This window comes from Bubalus kerabau, chromosome 5 (genome assembly GCF_029407905.1).
Source record: "Bubalus kerabau isolate K-KA32 ecotype Philippines breed swamp buffalo chromosome 5, PCC_UOA_SB_1v2, whole genome shotgun sequence".
Classification (NCBI taxonomy): Eukaryota; Metazoa; Chordata; class Mammalia; order Artiodactyla; family Bovidae; genus Bubalus; species Bubalus kerabau.
Genome location: NC_073628.1, coordinates 22,658,913 through 22,677,500, shown reverse-complemented (window position 1 = coordinate 22,677,500; position 18,588 = coordinate 22,658,913).

Below are 18,588 nucleotides of genomic sequence, written 5' to 3'. Positions count from 1 at the left end.
GCTGATGGAATTGTTCTTGTCCATTTGTTTATCATGGCTTGTTGGTTTTTTACTTATTTTGTTGAGTGTACTGAGAATGGTAACCAATACTCCCTAGCAGACATGAACGTTCACTCCAGTGCCAACATACCATGCGTCTTCCTCAAAGAAATTATGAAAAGGACATTTCTGATTATGGGACCCTCCAGTATTCAAATATATTAACTTAAAACAACTTTTTTTTGATGGGATTCTTCCAAAACTCATTACTTACTTCAATATTCAAAATTAAAACTATTATTATATCAAAGCTTTACAAAACAGGCCTGGAAGTTTAGAAAGGGTAATCTGGCCCAACACCTGTAGATATCTGAAGGCAGACATTTTCCTGGTTTTAACAATGTCAGGATTAATTATATAAGTTTTGTTGCTCTCAGATTTATCTATGCAATATTAAGTTTCCCTTCAATTGTGCATCTAACAGCTTTAGCTTCTACTGATTATTATTAGCGAGATCCGTCATTCATTATGAGATGAATAATAATCTTCTTTTTGTAATATTTATTTTTAACTGATTGATGATTGCTTTACAATATTAGTTTGATTTCTGTCACACATCAACATGAATTAACCATAGGTATGCATATGTCTCCTCCTTCTTGAATCTCCCTCCCACTTCTGGCAATTGTCTTCTTAATTGAAGTATAATTCATGTATAATAAAATGCACATATTATAAGTATAGAGTTTGATGTGATTTGATAAGCAGATAAACCTATATAACCACCATCCCAATTAAGACATAGAACATTTTCATCATTCCTGTAAGTTTCTTCAAGTAACAATCTACTCCCAAAAGTATTATTCTAACTTCCATCACCATAGAACTAATTTTATCTGTTCTTGAACTTATTATAAAGACAATTATACAGAAAATACTGTCTTGAGTCTAGTTTCAATCACCCAAATATTTTTAAGACTCCTGTTTTTTTTCACTTATACCAAAGGTTTGCTCTTTTTCTCCCACTGTGTACATACACTGGGCTTCCCTGGTGGCTCAGACAGTAAATAATCCACCTGCAATGTGGGAGACCTGGGTTCAATCCCTGGGTTGGGACGATCTCCTGGAAGAGGGCATGGCAACTCACTCCAGTATTCTTGCCTGGAGAATCCCCATGGACAGAGGAGCCTGGCAGGCTATAATCTAAGGAGTCGCAAAGAGTTGGACACAACTGAGCGACTAAGCACAGCATAGCACATACATACACTACAATTTATTAAGTCAATTCTCTTATTGATGGACATGAGTTGTTTTCAGCTTTGGGCTATTGTAAGGAAATCTGCTATGAACATTCTCAGATGAGCTGTTTTTAAAATTTGTATCACATAAGAATTTTGACAGTCATACACACTCATCTCTCTTGGGTAGGTAATTAAAAGTAAAATGTATGAGTCACAGGGTAGGCATATCCATAACTTGAAAAGAAACAACCGAACTAGTTTACCAAAGTGGTGATACTAATATAGAGTCCTACCAGTACTGTATGAGAGTTCCACTTTCTCTGAGTAAGAAAATAATTCATTCATGTTTCCTGCTAATAGTTTCTTGGATTAAATTAACATTTTGTTTACCCATTTGGAATTTATCCTTGCAAGAAATTGATCCAAGTTACTATACTTCCATGTGACTAGCCAATTAACCCAACAATATTTATTTGAAAGTTTGTATTTTTCTCAACTAATTTGATATGCCTCTTTCCATTAGCACTTAACACTCTGGGTTCTCTACTCAGTTAAATTTTTCTACACATTACCTCTACCTCACAGTATACACAAGAAGCAAATTCAAGCTTTTTGGATTGTAGGTCTAAAGTGAAAAGTAAAGCAATAGAACTTCCAGAAGAAAGCATAACATGTATTAATAACTTTGGAATAGGCTAAAGGTTACTTAAACATCACCTAAACAGCAAAACTATTTTTTAAGAATTGATAAGTTAGATTTCATTAAAATGCACAATGTTGGTTCATCAAAATGTATCATTATGAGAGTAAAAAGAAGTTAAAGACTTGGATAAGATATTTGCAATACTGATATCCTATATAGAGTTTGTATAAAGAACACAAAAAATCTTATAGCTTTCCTAGTTAAAAAAAAAATGCTAAGAGAATTCATCATGACTAGATCTGACTTGCAAGAAATACAGAAAGGAGTTAGTTAATACAAGGTGAAATAAAAATATGCTAATTAAAGACATGAAGACATATGGAAACATACAACACATTGGTACAGATAAATATACAGTCAGAAAACTCTAATAGCATGGTTTGTTAACCACTGAACTATACTACAAGGGTCAAAGGAAAAAGCATTAAAATAATTTAGCTACTATCATTTGTTAATGAATGTGTGTGTGTGTGTGTGTGTGTGTGTGTGCTCAGTTGTGTCTGACTCTTTGCAACCACATGGAGTGAGTCCATGCAATTTTCCAGACAAGAATACTGGAGTGGGTTGCCATTTCCTATAACCAGGGGATCTTCTCAACCCAGGGATAGAACCCAAGTCTCTTGCATCTCCTGCATTGGCAGGCAGATTCTTTACCACTGTGCCACCTGGGAAGCACAATATAAAAAGAGGAAAATAATGACTTCAAAATATAAAAGGACGAAGTAAAAGGGTGAAACTCTCATAGATAATCAAAATTAAGTTGTTATCAACTTGAACTAGGTTGCTTTACCTATGAGATGTCTTATATAAGACTCCTGGTGGAGGGGAAGTTGGAAGAATGGAGTCAAAATGTACAACCTTCCAGTTACAAGATGAATAGCTACTAGGGATGTAATGTAATGAGGGTGAAAGAGCTGGCTTAAAACTAAATATTAAAAAGAACTAAGATCATGGCATCCGGCCCCATTTCTTCATGGCAAATACGGGGGGGAAAGGTGGAAGAAGTGACAGACTTCCTCTTCTTGGGCTCTAAAATCACCGTGAACGGTGACTGTAGCCATGAAATCAGAAGACGTTTGCCTTTTGGCAGGAAAACTTTGACAAACTTAGACAGTGTGTTGAAAAGCAGAAACATTACTCTGCTGACAAAGGTCTGTATAGTCAAGGCTATGGCCTTCCCAGTGGTCACGTGCAGATGTGAGAGCTGGACTGTAAAGAAGGCGGAGGGCCGAAGAATTGATGCCTTCTAACTGCGGTGCTGGAAAAGACTTCCTGAGAATCCCTTGGACAGCAAGGAGATCAAACCAGTTAATCTTAAGAGAAATCAATCCCAAATACTCATTGGAAGGACTGATGCTGAAGCTGAAACTCCAGTATTTTGGTCACCTGATTTGAACAGCTGACTCATTGGAAAAGTCCCTGATGCTGGGAAAGATTGAGGGCAGGAGGAAAAGAGGGCATTAGAGAATGATGAGATGGCTGGATGGCATCACTGATGCAATGGACATGAACTTGAGCAAACTTCCAGAGATGGTGAGGGACAGAGAGGCCTGGCATGCTGCAGTTCATAGGGTCACAAAGAGTTGGACACGACTGGGCAACTGAACAACAACAACTCTATATCTTCATGCTATCCCTTCACTGTTTATTGTACAGTTTCTTTTACAATTTTCTTTCTTTTGTAATCTATGCACTGGTTTTAGATTCTTGCTTCTTTTTCATTTAGAGGAAACATTTCTTTTAAGGGAAGTTTAGTATTGCTGAATTCTTTTAGGTTTTGCTTATCTGAGAAACAGCTTCTCTCTCATTCTCTCTTAAATAATAATCTTTCTGGGTAGAGCGTGCTAGGTTGCACATTCTTCTCCGTTTGTACTTTGAATATATTATGCTGCTCCTTTCTGACCCGCATAGATTCTGCAATCAGGTGATGCCTTGTAGGGATTCCCCTGTATATAACTCTTTCTCTTGTTGTCTTTAGGATTCTCTCTTCAACTTTTGCCCGTTTCATTATGATATGTCTTGGTATGGGTCTGTTTGGATTCATTTTGCTTTGGGACCCTCTGGACTTCCCAGGTGGTACAGTACTAAAGAATCTACCTGCCAATGCAGGAGATGCAGGTTCTATCATCAGGTCAGGAAGATCCACTGGAGTAGGAAATGGCAACCCATTTCAGCATTCTTGCCTGGGAAGTTCCTGAACAGAGGGGGAGCCTGGCAGGCTATCATCCAGGGGGTTGCAAAGAGTCACACAGATCGAGCATGCATGCACGTGCTTCCTGTACCTGGATATATTTCCTTCTTTGGGTTTGGAAAGGTTTCAGTCATAATGTTCTGAAGTACATTTTTTACTCCTTTTTCTCTCTCTTCTTCTGAAAAGCCTATAAAGCATGTGGATGTTGGCACCTTGCATATTATCCCATCGATCTCATATGTTGCTTCATTTTTTTTTTTTCATTAGTTTTTTTGTTGTTCTGATTGGGTGATTTCCACTATTCTGTCTTTCATATCACCACATTCATGTGTTCTTCTCTGTCATTTATTCAGCTATGGATTGTTTCTAAAATTTTTTTTTTTTTATCTCAGAAATGGCATTATCTATTTCTGATTGTGTCTTTGTAGTTTATAGTTTTTTGTTAAAATTATGTGTTTATATCACTACTCTTTCTTAATTCAGTTAGCATTTTTATTACTAACATTTAAAAAAATATTTATTTTATACCAGAGAAGAGTTGATTAACAATGTTGTGTTAGCTTCCGGCGTACAGCAGAGTGATTCAGTTACACATGTATATGTACCTATTATTTTTCAAATTCTTTTGCCATTTAGATTGTCACAGAGTATTGAGCAAAGTATTCCCTGTGCTATACAGTAGGTCTTTGCTGGTTATCTGTTTTAAATATAGTGGTGTGTATATGTCAGTCCCTGCCGGGGACCAGCCCCAGCTGATTCAGGGTATTCGAAGGGGAGATGGTGTCCGCGACCTATTTATTTATTTATTCATCAAAGATATAAAGAATAACAGAATGAGGATAGCTCAGTAGGAAAATTCAGTGGAGAAAAGAGGCTGAGTAGCTTGGTTTACGCGGAAAATCAATATAACCTGTGACACCAGGTTAGTTCTGACCACGGAGGTTGCAGGCGCCCTCTCGAATAGCAGAAGGTACCCCACCTTAGACACCTTCTCAAGTGGGTCTTAGAAGCCCAGGCAAATAAATGGTCGCAGAGGACTTCCACGCTCCAGATGGAGACTCAGCTGGAAATTGAGGAGAAAATGACATGGGGAGACCAAGCTTTGGTGAGCAAGGCCCGTAGCTTTATTTTCAACAGGGGCTTTTATACCCTAAGTTACACATAGAGGATAATAGGGGATGTGAAATCATGCAAAGTCAGCAGTCTTTGATCCTTATCAAAAACCAGGGTCTCTTTCCTGCAAATTTATCGTATACAAATGGTTTAGGTGATTTACATCATCTTCTGGCCAGAAGGCCTGTTAACATTTTATGACTCTTGACAAAGACTTATTTTCTCTAAGAGTAATTATTTTAAGGTTTGGCGCCATCTTCCAAAGGTGTTAGATAAAATTGCATTCCTATAGGGCAGAGGCGTAATGGGTTTACAACAAAGGAAAGAATTTATTACCTTAAGGGTCTAAAGTTGCTAACACTAAGGCCACTACTTATTTTTTCTACATACCAACTATATTAATTAATACACATTCAAGGATACAATACAGGGGATGTGAAAACTTGGCAGCAAGCATTGGCTCATCAATGAAATCTTTTACTAGTTTTATTCTGACAGTTTCTAATTCTCTGAGAGGCTCTAAGCTATTTGAATATCTTAAGCTTCCCGTGCCTCTGGAGGCTGGGAGACTGTAAACAATCGTATGCATAGCTGTAGGAGTCCGGGTAAACTTGTCAGGCGAGTTAGAGTGCTATCTGAGGGGTTTGGATTTAAACCCTCCTAATTGCCCAGGAACTTTATTAATTGGAGCTGTAAGTTAACTCTTTGACAGAGAGAGCGAGATGGTGGTGGGGGACAGCCCCCAGTAAAGTCAGAGGTGAGAGCACAAAGCAATAAAGTAGGCAGACTCTGGTTTTTTGGGGGTAGATGCTCGAGAATATCCGGGGGGACTCCCGAGGCTCGATCCCGCCTTTGCGTATGCCGAGCCTCCTTCCTCATGACCTTTGTCACGAGTGGAATGCCTCACCGGCTCCCAGCAAGTCCCAAACTCCCAATCTGTCCCTTTCTTCCCACCCTTTCCCCTTGGTAACCATAAGTTTGTTCATTAAGACTGTGAGTCTGTTTCTATTTTGTAAATAAGTTTGCTTGCATCTTTTTTTTTTTAGATTTCACATACAAGTGATACATATGGTATTTGTCTTTCTCTGACTTATTTCATTTAGTATAACAATCTTCAGGTCCATATATGTTGCTATAAATGGCATGATATCATTCTTTGTAATGGCTGAGTAACATCCCATTGAATATATGTACCACATCTTTATCCATTCATCGGTCAATAGACATTTAGGCTGCTTTCATGCCTTGGATATTATAAATAGCACTACAATAAACACTGGGGTGCAGGTATCCTTTTGAGCCGTGTAGGAGTGGGATTGCAGGGTCACATGGTCGTGCTTCCCTGGAGGGTCAGAGGTTAGAGCGTCTGCCTGCAATGAGGGAGACCTGGGTTTGATCCCTGGGTTGGGAAGATCCCCTGGAGAAGGACATGGCAACCCACTCCAGTATTCTTGCCTGGAGAATCCCATGGACAGAGGAGCCTGGTGGGCTACAGTCCATGGGGTCGCAAAGAGTCGGACACGACTGAGCGACTTCACTTTCATGGTCCCTCTATTTTAGTTTTTTAAGGAATCTCCGTACTGTTCTCCATGTACCAACTTACATTCCCACCAAAAGTGTAGGAGTGTTCCCTTTTCTCCACACCCTCTCCAGCATTTATTGTTTGTAGAGTTACTGATGGAGGCCATTCCTGCTGGTGTGAGGTGATACCTCATTGTAGTCTTGATTTGCATTTCTCTAGTAATTAGTGATGTTGAACATCTTTTCATGTGCCTCTTGGCCATCTGTATAACTTCTTTGGAGAAATGTCTATTTAGCTCTTCTGCCCATTTTTGAGATTGGCTTGTTTGTTTTTTTGATGTTGAGAGCAGGAACTGTAAATTTTGAAAATTAATCCCGTCAGCCACATGATTTGCAAATATTTTCTCCCATTCTGTAGATTGTCTTTTCATTTTGCTTATGGTTTCCTTTGCTGTGAAAAACTGTTGAGTTCAGTTAGGTCCCATTTGTTTATTTTTTTAAATTTCTATTACTCTAGGAGATGGACTGAAAAATATATTGCTGAGATTTATGTCAGAGTGGTCTGCCAACATTTTCCTCTAACAGTTTTATAGTATATTTAAGTCTTTAATTCATTTTGAGTTTATTTTTGTGTATGATATTGAGGAATGTTCTAAAAAATTTTATTTTTTACATGTAGCTGTTCAATTTTCCCAGCACTATTTTTTATACTTTAATTTAAAAAAACTTTTTATTTTGTACTGGGTATAGCCAAGCGTTCAAACTGTAGTGCTGGAGGAGACTCTTGAGGGTCCCTTGGACTGCAAGGCGATCAACCAGTCAGTCCTAAGGGAAATCAACCCTGAATATTCATTGCAAGGATTGATGCTGAAGCTGAAGCTCCAATACTTTAGCTACCTGAAGCGAAGAGTTGACTCACTGGAAAAGACCCTGATGCTGGTCAAGATTGAAGGCAGTAAGAGAAGGGGATGAACAAGGATGAGATGGTTGGATGGCATCACCTACTCAATGGACATGAGTCTGAGCAAACTCTGGGAGATCGTGAAGGACAGGGAAGCCTGGCATGCTGCAGTCCGTGGGGTCGCAAAGAGTAGGACACGACTTAGGGACTGAACAACAGCAAACAATAGCCAATTAGGAAACAATGTTGTGATAGTTTTAGGTGAACAGTAAGGGGACTCAGCCACAGATATACACGTATCCATTCTCCCCAAAACTCTCCTCCCATCCAGGTTACCACACAACACTGAGCAGAGTTCCAAGTGCTATACAGTAGGTCCTTGCTGGTTATTCATTTCAAACTAGCAGTGTATACATGTCAATCCCAAACTCCCTAACTATCCTTTCCCCCCATCCTTCCCACCAGCAACCCTAAGTTCGTTCTCTAAGTCTGCCAGCAGCATTTTAAAAAAAAATTTATTTTTTATTGGAGTACAGTTAGTTTACAATGCTCTGTTAGTTTCAGGTATACAGCAAAGTAAATCAGTTATACATATATTCACTTTTAAAGATTCTTTTCTTATATCAGTCATTACAGAGGGTTGGGCTCAAGCTGGCTGTGTTCCCTTTAAGTATGTGTTTTTTCTTCTCGTTGTAGGGCTTTTGGCCCAAAGGAGGGGCTGTGCTGCAGTAAACGAGGCTCGTGTGCTGTGTTGCCTGTGTAGGCATCCACAGCTCTGCCTGGACACAGCCCAAGGTCACCCTTTCTTCTGTTTTGGTCATCCCAGGCCCAGGGCAAAGTTGTGGCTTGGAGTGAAAGGGGCCAGAGCATTCACTAGGCTGGAACTAGGGAAAGGGGTATTATGGTTGTGGGAACTGAAGTGACTGCGCTGCTGTCCGAGGTGTGAGCTGTTTTCCTGATGCTGTTTGAGTAAGCACCAACCATGGCCACTAGCCCCACATGGACCGCGCCCCAGGCTCCTAGGCTGCCTCTGTATCCCTCGATTGAATCTTTCCCCAGCCTGGCAGCTCTAGATCTTGTGTCTGCCCTAGATCCTGTGCTCAGCTATGGCACGGAGCAAGCAGGACCAGTGGATTCGCCCAACTCAGATTGGTATGCATGGCCAGGTGGCAGCCACTAAGGCAAACCTCTCTCAACACTGTCTGTCAGCAAGCCAGCACCTGAACACTCCCTGCCAGTGGAGTCTAGGCTTCTCCAGCCTTTCTCTCTGTCCTAATGTTCTCCCACCAGCCAAGGGGGCTGGTTTGTTTCTACGCAGGAGTTTTGGGACTGGAACACCCAGTCTGTCTCAATCTGCTCAGTCCCCACGGACAGAGTCCACTCGTGTGGTCTTTATTTCCCTCCTAGACCCTTCCTGGGGCACAGGTCCCAACTCGATGCTGTTTTCCCCCCATCCTACTCAGTTACACAGAAATCTTTCTTGCAGCCTTGGTTGTATAAGGGATCTTCTTCCAGTTTCCGGCTGGTTTTTCATGAGAATTGTCTCACGTGTAGATGTATTTTTGATGTGTTTATGGGAGGAGGTGAAATCCAAGTTCTTACTCTGCCACTGTGATCCCCCTCCAAAATATTCTTTATTTTGAAGGAACTTTATCTAACAGTAATGTGACTGTAATTTTACCCTTCTTATGCTTAGTGTTTGCAGGTACCTCTTTTCCTTCCCTTTTACTTTTTTCTCTAAAAAATTATTTATTTTTTACAGTAGGTCCTTGTTGGTTATCTATTTATTTATTTAGGTGTTAATTCTTTTGTATTTTATTTATTTTTTTTAAAGAAAATGTGTACATATGTATATAATGGAATATTACTTGGCCATACAAGAGAATGACATAATGCCATTTGCAGCAACATGAATGGGTCTAGAGAGTATCATACTAACTAAAGCAAATCAGACAGAGTTGGACAAATACTACATGATATCACTTACATGTGAACTCTACTTTACAATATTGTATTGGTTTTGCCATACATCAACCTGAATTCGCCACGGGTGTACATGTGTTCCCAATCCTGAACCCCCCCTCCCACCTCCCTCCCTATACCATCCCTCTGAGTCATCCCAGTGCACCAGCCCCAAGCTTCCTGTATCCTGCATCGAACCTGGACTGGCGATTCGTTTCTTATATGATATTATACATGTTTCAATGCCATTCTGCCAAATCATCCCCCCCTCCCTCTCCCACAGAGTCCAAAAGACTGTTCTATACATCTGTGTCTCTTTTGCTGTCTCGCATACAGGGCTATCGTTACCATCTTTCTAAATTCCATATATATGCATTAGTATACTGTATTGGTGTTTTTCTTTCTGGCTTACTTCACTCTGTATAATAGGCTCCAGTTTCATCCACCTCATTAGAACTGATTCAAATGTATTCTTTTTAATGGCTGAGTAATACTCCATTGTGTATATGTACCACAGCTTTCTTATCCATTCATCTGCTGATGGACATCTAGGTTGCTTCCATGTCCTGGCTATTATAAACAGTGCTGCGATGAACATTGGGGTACACGAGTCTCTTTCAATTCTGGTTCCTTGGTGTGTGTGCCCAGCAGTGGGATTGCTGGGTCGTATGGCAGTTCTATTTCCAGTTTTTTAAGGAATCTCCACACTGTTCTCCATAGTGGCTGTACTAGTTTGCATTCCCACCAACAGTGTAAGAGGGTTCCCTTGTCTCTATACCCTCTCCAGCAGTTATTGCTTGTAGACTTTTGGATCGCAGCCATTCTGACTGGCATGAAATGGTACCTCATAGTGGTTTTGATTTGCATTTCTCTGATAATGAGTGATGTTGAGCATTTTTTCGTGTGCTTGTTAGCCATCTATATGTCTTCTTTGGAGAAATGTCTATTTAGTTCTTTGGCCCATTTTTTGATTGGGTCGTTTATTTTCCGGGAATTGAGCTGTAGGAGTTGCTTGTATATTTTTGAGATTAGTTGTTTGTCAGTTGCTTCATTTGCTATTATTTTCTCCCATTCTGAAGGCTGTCTTTTCACCTTGCTTATAGCTTCCTTTGTTGTGCAGAAGCTTTTAATTTTAATTAGATCCCATTTGTTTATTTTTGCTTTTATTTCCAATATTCTGGGAGGTGGGTCACAGAGGATCCTGCTGTGATTTATGTTGGAGAATGTTTTGCCTATGTTCTCCTCTAAAAGTTTTATAGTTTCTGGTCTTATGTTTAGATCTTTAATCCATTTTGAGTTTATTTTTGTGTATGGTGTTAGAAAGTGTTCCAGTTTCATTCTTTTACAAGTGGTTGACCAGTTTTCCCAGCACCACTTGTTAAAGAGATTGTCTGTTCTCCATTGTATATTCTTGCCTCCTTTGTCAAAGATAAGGTGTCCATAGGTGCATGGGTTTATCTCTGGGCTTTCTATTTTGTTACATTGATCTATATTTCTGTCTTTGTGCCAGTACCATACTGTCTTGATGACTGTGGCTTTGTAGTAGAGCCTGAAGTCAGGCAGGTTGATTCCTCCAGTTCCATTCTTCTTTCCGTAATTTTACCCTTCTTATGCTTACGGTTTACAGGTACCTCTTTTCCTTCCCTTTTACTTTTTTCTTTAAAAAATTATTTATTTTTTACAGTAGGTCCTTGTTGGTTATATATTTATTTATTTAGGTGTTAATTCTTTTGTATTTTAAAATTTTTAACTGGAGGATAATTGTTTTATAATATTGTGTTAGTTTCTGCTGTACAACAATGTGAATTAGCTATAAGTATACATATACCCTCTCCCTCTTGAGCCTCCCTCCCAACCCCCTTTTACTTTTAATATATCTATTAATATTATTTATAAGTCATATAATTTATAAGGCATTTCTCATAGACAACTAGTTGGGTATTGCTTTTTATCTGTTGGGACAATACATACTTTTAATTGGAGTTGTTAGATCACCAATATTTTATTATCATGGTTGGATTTAGGTCAACCATTTTTCCACTTGTTTCCCATTTGTCCCCTCTGTTTTCTGTTCCTGTATTTCTTTTCCTTTGCTACCTTCTTTTGTTAAATATTAAAAATTTTTCCTTTAATTATACATTGGCATTTTTACCCATACAACTTTATTTTTTAATATTTGCCTTTTATAAATTTAGGTAGTAAATTTATTTACTACCTAAATTTACTGTTATTATTTACTACCTGTTAGGTTTGATTCTAACATTCTCTCAGTTGTCTGAAATGTTATTTCATTTCATTGTTAGAGTATAAGAATTTATAGGTAGAACATTTTTCTCTTTCAACACTTCTAACATGTCATTTTATTAACTCCTGGCTTTCATCGTTTCTAATAAAAGTTGTTCATTATTTTCATTGTTCCTTTTTTAAAGATAATGATTAGTCATTTATTTGGGCTACACTTAAATTTTATCATTGTGTTTGGGTTTATAGCAGGTGGACTATAATGTACCCTGGTGAGACTTTTGTTGTTATTGCTGTTTGCTTTATTATTATTATTATTATTAATCCTGTTTGAGACTGAGGTTCTTGATAGATATTCTACATTGATGACTTTTGATAATTTTAGAAAATTTGGGGTCACAGCCACTTCAAAAACTTTTTTGTTTTCTCTCTCTTCTTTCCCAATTGGAATCATTTATGAATATGTTAAATTCATATGTTGGATATTGACCCATATATCTGTCATGCTCAGTGTGTCTTCTAACATAATAATAATAATACGTGTGTTATTACCTTTAGTGGCAATGGTAGCAGTAACATCTCTATGTTTCATTTTGGATAGTCTGCTGATCTACATTTCCGTTTATTTAGTATTTCATTTTCTGGATCTGGAATCCTCTCAAGCTAACCAAATGACTGCTTAATTCAATTTGAATATCCATTTGGTTCTTACATTCTATTTTTCTGTCAAAATTTCTCATTTTTCCCCATATTTTCTCTCATTTAATTTATCCACAATATATATGTAAAGTCCTCATCTGATAATTCCAACATCTGGATCATCTATGAATCTGCTTCGATTGGCTATTTTTTCTCTAGCTTAGCATTCGTCACTCAGCCATGTCTGACTCTTTGCAACACCATAGACTGTAGTCTGCCAGTCTCCTCTGTCCATGGAATTCTCTGGGCAAAAATACTGGAGTGGGTAGGCATTCCCTTCTCCAAAGGATCTTCCCAACCCAGGGATTCAACCCATGTCTCCTGCTTTGCAGCCAATTCTTCACTGTCTGAGCCACCAGGGAAGCCCAAATATAATGCAAGTGCCATGTAAATAGTTGAAGATGAGTGGAAAACTCAAGTTTTGTTTTTTGGAATTTTATGAAAATTTTTTTTCAAATATTTTCCATCCTTCAGTTGAATCCATGGATATGCAGATATAAAGGGCAGGCTGTATTTTCTTCAGACTGTATTTCTCTAGCTTAATGATTACATTTTCCTGCTTCTTCACTTTCCCATAAATTTTTATTATACTCCCAGCATACCAAACAGTGATATCTACTTCCCAGAGGGAGTAAACTCTCCTATATCCAATCAATATTTGAGCAAGGTCAGGACTATGTGGAAGAGCTGGTTTCAGTTCACCACTGACTTCACACGCCTTGAGGCAGTGGGAGCTAGATCTGTGTATGGCATAATCTCCTTCATCTAACATCTGGCAGAAATGTACAAATTCCAAACCATCATATCTGCCCAAGAGGTTGTTAAAAGAACTATGCTGGTTTCTCCTATTCAGTCATTCTTTCTATGCCAAGCCTGTTTTCTCTAGGCACTTTGAAAAGCCTTGGCAGTTGTTTCCAGGGAAGAAAGTTCCTGATGGTCTTTTACCTCAAAAGCACTCATTTCTTTCTGGAATTGAGTTTCTTTTTAATTTGAACCCACAGATTTCCAATATCATTTTAAAGTATTTGTCTTTGTATTATTTTATCCATTTTTTCTATTTATCACCGAGGGAGACATTGTTTCTAATAACTCTCCGCATCTTCAGTTCAGTTCAGTCACTCAGTCGTGTCCAGCTCTTTGCGACCTCATGAATCGCAGCACACCAGGCCTCCCTGTCCATCACCAACTCCTGGAGTTCACTCAGACTCATGTCCATCGAGTCAGTGATGCCATCCAGCCATCTCATCCTCTGTCGTCCCCTTCTTCTCCTGCCCCCAATCCTTCCCAGCATCAGAGTCTTTTCCAATGAGTCAACTCTTCGCATGAGGTGGCCAAAATACTGGAGTTTCAGCTTTAGCATCATTCCTTCCAAAGAAATCCCAGGGCTGATCTCCTTCAGAATGGACTGGTTGGATCTCCTTGCAGTCCAAGTGACTCTCAAGAGTCTTCTCCAACACCACAGTTTAAAAGCATCAATTCTTCGGCACTCAGCTTTCTTCACAGTTCAACTCTCACATCCATACATGACCACTGGAAAAGCAATAGCCTTGACTAGATGGACCTTTGTTGGCAAAGTAATGTCTCTGCTTTTCAATATGCTATCTAAATTGGTCATAACTTTTCTTCCAAGGAGTAAGCATCTTTTAATTTCATGGTTGCAGTCACCATCTGCAGACCAGAGCCAAAAGTGTCATATGCATTTTTGAAATGTCTTTTATAGGGATATCTTGAATGTCCCTCATTGTTAACTTTTTGTTTGCTAGCTGTCACACATCTAAGCTTTTCTATATGTTTTTTTTTTCTTTTCTCAAATTGTATATAATAGGACCAAACTCTAAATCATATAATTTAGACTGATCTTAGTTTGGTTTAAGCTGTAATTTTTTTAATACCACAAGGATTTTTTTTTTTTTCTGAACCATTTGAGAGTAAGTTGATGACATGATGCCTCATTATCCTTGAATTCTTTAGTGTGTGTTTTCTGAAAACAAGGACATTTTCCTTTGTAGCCACTCCACAATCATCACATAGTATTGGTACATTATTCCATCATGAAATCAAAGATCTCAATCTAGGTGTTACCAGTTTCCCAATAATATATATAGCAAATGAATTCAACCCAGGATAATAATATTGTATATAGTTGTCATGTCTCTGTAGTCTCCTCTAATCTGGAAGAGTTCCATAGTCATTTCTTTCTTTTCATGACCTTAAAAACTATATGCTAGTATTTTGTGCACTGTTCCTCAAACTAGGACTACCCAGTATTTATCATGATTAGATTTGGGTTAGGGATCTTTGGCAGGATTATATATCACTTCTATGATGAACACAGAACTTCTGTGTTCTCTTCATGTATCCTATCATGTAGTACATGATTTTGTTTCATCTCATTGCCAGAGACGCTAACTGATGGTAATTAAAATTATTTCTTTTCTATAAGGTCACTCATTTTTTGGTAATTAACAGCTATTGGTAGGGAAATTCTTTGAGATTATGTGAACAATCCATTATTTTTCCACTTTCACTGCCTAGCTTTATCATCCATTAGTATTTCTCACCTAAATTAATTCTTACCATGATTGTTGCCATCTGGTGACTTTTTCATTCAAACATATCTTTTGTGTCTATTAGCTGACATTCTACTAAGGGAAGTCTTTCTCTTCTCCCCATTTATGTATTTGATTATATAAATATAAACTCACAATTCTTATTCCATTTAATGGATTCTATTTTGATACTATGATACATACCTTGATGTTCAGATTTGGCCAGGAAGCATCCCTTCAGGTTTGATTCTGAGTTCTGTCAACATTCTCCAGCATTCTTAGAACATTTCCTTAATCTGCCACAGTGAAATAGTCCAAGGTCCAAGAAGCCTGTTGTACTTTCCGTCCAAGACGTCCTACTCCTATTTAGTGGGAAAAGATATTTGGAAGCCAAAAATCAGGGTATTGGGTGTCACTGCTCCTAAGTCCTTTCCATAGTCAGAGAACAAACGTATATACACACATACACAAACACACACTTACATCTACAGTTCATTCTAGTATTACCTCTTTCTGTGTTTATAAGTCCTTCAACTTAAGAATCTACAATAATGAGGAGACATCATCTTCAATACATTTCTTATTTTGTCAGTCTCCACTGCACAAAACCAGACTCCCACTGCTGCCACCTTACCCTACTTGGGCTGCCACACTCCACTCCTGGCCACTGCCATTGCTAGCCCCTGTGCAGACACCCTCTTCACAACTCTCAGTCTCTGAATCCTTTTCTGGGGCTTTCCTCATAGCTCAGTCAGCAAAGAATTTGCCTGCAATGCAGGGGACCCAGGTTTGATTCCTGGGTTGGGAAGATCCCCTGGAGAAAGAAATGGCCACCCACTCCAGTGTTCTTGCCTGGAGAACTCCATGGACAGAGAAACCTTGAGGGCCACAGTCCATGAGGTCACAAGAGTCGGACACAACTTAGTGACTAGACCACCATCACCACCACTCATCCACTTGAACTCATACTCTTCACAAGGCTGCCACTGATCTCTACATAAGTTGGCCTTCTCACGTGGTGTGGACTCTAACAACCAACACTAGACCCAATCTACTCAGTCACCAACTACCCTTGCTCACATACTTGCACCACTACTCCGCTCTGCGCGGACGCCATCCTCACCAAAGTCAGACTCCGGCAATCTGTACCAAGATGTGTGGATGTTATCCTCACCCAGTTTGGGCTTCCAGTACCCTATGTTGGGCCTAATCTCCTTCATGGAGACTTACCTTAATAACCCCAAGTGGCTTTTAGACCAAATTCTTAGAAAAGGAGCAATTCAATCCTTTTTGATTTATGATTTTTCAGAATTTCTATCATTTCTTTCACCTTAGTTCACTTTTCTATCATTTCCCTCATTTCTTTCAGTTAGTTTACTTTGAAATGTCGCATTGAGTTTCTGTTTTGGAGCTGTGTTTTTCGGGTATTGTTTTCTGTATGCATGGGATTTGTTTCATTTTTCTTCCAATATATACATGGGGTTCATTAGCAGTCCTTTTATGTCAAGTATATTTTTGTATTTTTTCCATAGGGAGAGTTTTACGTTGGAGATTACAAAGGACCAGCTGACATTTCCTAGGTTCATTTTTTTTTTCTCAACTGAAGTATAGTTGATTTACAATGTTTTGGGTGTACAGCAAAATGATTCAGTCATATATCTATATATATTACATATACAATATATAAATTCTTTTTCAGATTCTTTTCCATTATAAGTTATTATAAGATATTGAATATGTTCCCCTGCAACATACAGTAGTTCCTTGTTGTTTATTTATTTTATATATAGCAGCATATATCTATTAATCCCAAATTAATCTCTCCCCATCCTTTCCCCATTGGTAACCATAAGTTTGTTTTCTATGCCTGTGAGTCTATTTCTGTTTTGTAAATAAATTCATTTGCACCATTTTTTAGTTTTACATATAAGTTATGTCATATATTTGTCTTTCTCTGACTTAATTTCACATAGTATGAAAATCTCTAGATCCATCCATGATAGTGCAAATGGTGATATTTCATTTTATATGGCAGAGTAATACTCCAGTGTGTATCTATGTGTTTGTGTGTGTGTGTGTGTATCAATTTATCCACTCATCTGTTGGTGGACATTAAGATTGCTTCCATGTCTTGGCCGCTATAAATAGTGTTGCTATGAACTAGCTTCATCTCTTGAATGCACTGAAAGCAAAGTAAACTTTGCTTTTGTCTTTATAAAGCAATCTCTAAAATAATATCCAAGATTTGCTATCTCTTGTTTCCTTCCCTACCAATATTTGAACTTTTACCTATTTCTTAATCTTTTCCCCCTGCTCAATTTCATTTCTACTGACAGTTCCTTTCTTCCTCAGAAGAAATTTTTTCAGAGAGAATGTGAGTGGCAGAATTCTATATTTCTCAGATCTTCGAAGGCTTACACTACTCTAGTAGACTCTGATTTCTTAGATGGGAATTTTCTTTTTACTATCCTACTTGTTGTGGAGATTTATAAACCACACTGCTAGCCTCCAAGATGTCCCAAATGGAAGCCATAATCCTGCCTAAACAGTCCTAAGCAAAGCTTTGCAATCAACCCAGGAACTCCACAGTAAACACCTCAGCTTCCTGACTCACAGCCTCTTCCCAGCTCCAGCTAGCTCATAGCATCCTTCCTGGTGGCCATTAGTTTGCCTAAGAGCCAGTGGGCAGGTTTCCCTGCCCCAGTGAATCTCTGACAGAACAAATAAATACCCACGTGGTTGAAAGAGTACAAATCACTCCACTCCAGTACTCTTGCCTGGAAAATCCCATGGACAGAGGAGCCTGGAAGGCTGCAGTCCATGGGGTCGCTAGGAGTCGGACACAACTGAGCGACTTCACTTTCACTTTCCACTTTCATGCATTGGAGAAGGCAATGGCAACCCACTCCAGTGTTCTTGCCTGGAGAATCCCATGGATGGAGAAGCCTGGTAGGCTGCAGTCCATGGGCTCGCACAGAGTCGGACACAACTGAAGCGACTTGGCAGCGGCAGTGTGCCTGCTGCCCTCCCTGAGCCAGCTACTGTCCTCATGCTGCAGCTCGACTTTAGAGTGAAGCTGCCTCTTGGACCATTCTAGAAACTAATCACACGCCACAGTGAGTCCCCCATGAATCATTTCATATTTGGAGCCTGCTGCTACTATCTCCTGGAGAAGGCAATGGCACCCCACTCCAGTACTCCTGCCTTGAAAATCCCATGGACGGAGGAGCCTGGAAGGCTGTGGTCCATGGGGTTGCTGAGGGTCGGACACAACTGAGCGACTTCACTTTCACTTTTCACTTTCATGCATTGGAGAAGGAAATGGCAACCCACTCCAGTGTTTTTGCCTGGAGAATCCCAGGGACGGGGGAGCCTGGTGGGCTGCCGTCTATGGGGTCGCACAGAGTCGGACACGACTGAAGTGACTTACCAGCAGCAGCTACTATCTCCATTCTACATAAACCAATTAAACGACCCTGAATGGAAGA